At 39.2% G+C, this 1,803-nt stretch overlaps 1 protein-coding gene across 1 annotated transcript in view; it reads left to right on the top strand.

The window, feature by feature from the left end:
- The window catches only part of LOC115435634 (zinc finger protein 239-like), a 695,125-nt gene that overhangs the window by 76,484 nt on the left and 616,838 nt on the right, over window positions 1-1,803 (top strand). The window lies entirely within an intron of this gene.

Raw genomic sequence — 1,803 nt, forward strand, 5'->3', positions numbered from 1 at the left:
TTTGTTTGCAGCAGTGCTGTGAATTCAGCAGTGGCACAGCGTAGCTGCTGAATGTAGGGAAACCCTACACATAGGTTCTGCTTGCAGCCACCCTGCTTACCAAGTGTCTGTATTCTTCACATAGGCTTCATGTATTCATTTGGTACACCTCCATATTGTATTGAAGGTCCTGTACTGAAAGGGTTCGGTACAAACGAGTGTACCTAATGTTACGAGTCACTGTATTTGTTTCTCAAATAATTTATTATCTGGTCAATTCGATGACCCACCCGCACACGGGCTAACATACTATGAACGAACATGCATAACAGCTGTAGAGAATATCTGAAAAATCCATACTAAAAATAAGTAGAATTAAGTTAGCCAAACTTAGCTGAATCTTACCTGTCCAGGAGAAAATGAGCAACTTCGGCTTCAAATTCTTCTCCCTTTCAGCCGTCTCCATCTTTCAAAATCATCTCCTTGTTTTTTTTCTCACTTTGTGTGTGTGTGTGCATGGAATTCCAATTCCCACAATGCACTTCGCAACAAAATTTCTGAAAAGGCCCGAGTGACATATCAGTTTGGTGTGAAAACAAACGGACTGCTTGTGATGGAGTGTCACTTGCCCTCTGTCACTCGTTTTTTTTGGAATTCCATGCAACCGCATTATGGCCGCAGTGGCAACAAACACGGAAACGGCTTCATTGCTTCGTTACTGCGGCTGCGTGGAATTCCGAAAAAACCTGAGTGACGGTTTCATTTAGGTTTTGGTTTGGGTTTGGTATGTATACAAATGGATTGTTGGTGGTGGAGTAGACTCTGAAGTTGTTCACCGTGAAGGGAGTGATTCAGGTGCATAATCACAGAAAGACTGATGGATTCGTGATACTTTGGCTATCACTTGGGTTTTACAAATATGATGAAAAATTGGTGACGAACGTCATATCGAGCTTTGAGGAATACATTACAGACACACTGACTTCATGAGGACTTTGTTTCTAAACTGTTAAAAGTCAGGAGGATTTGTGAGAGGAATTCAGTTTGTAGAGCAGCAACACTGTAAAAACAAACCTTTAGAATCTACTCAATAAAAGTGAGATAACAATTTGCACTCAGTTTGGTTGAGTAGATTTTACCCCATATTTTGAGTAAAATGTAACTACATTTACCAGCTATAACACACTGAAAGAAATTAGGTAAAACCCACCTAACATACCTGCATGAAGTTGGCCCCCCACCCAAGGGAAATCTGTGGATAAATAGTCTCATTCGTTTGTGCTGTTAAAATTTTTGTTTGTGCTGTTATGGTTATTGAATGATTATCAGTTCTTTTATAGGTCTTTCTGAGGTCAGTCCCCCATTTGCTCAAAATTTAACTGAAATGGTTGCGTTTGTTTGTGTCTTTCCCCTCAAATCTAAAATAGTCTTTCTCTTGTTTGTTCAACAGCTCTTGGACCGAGTCTTCCATTTTGGGTCCAAAATTCTAACTATACGTCACACTCATGACCATTTATTTTTGTTCTTTTAACATGTGACAGATATTTACTATCACAGTGAATATCTTGTGTCTAACTTGAACACAGATGTTCTGTCTGATTCACAATAAGAGTTCACCTGATACCCAGTGGAAGTCATACGGAAAATTCATCTCAGTTTGTTAAATGTCCTCATATGTCCTGTCGATGACCTGTTAACTGGACAGTAAGAGAAGCCACAGTCATCCTCAAACTCCAGGTTTACATATACATTACAAATACATTGACCTTTAAATCAAACATATCAGACATAACTGCAAGGTGGTCATACTAGTACATTTTTATT

The sequence above is a fragment of the Sphaeramia orbicularis genome, chromosome 16 (assembly GCF_902148855.1).
Source record: "Sphaeramia orbicularis chromosome 16, fSphaOr1.1, whole genome shotgun sequence".
In the NCBI taxonomy this organism is placed as follows: Eukaryota; Metazoa; Chordata; class Actinopteri; order Kurtiformes; family Apogonidae; genus Sphaeramia; species Sphaeramia orbicularis.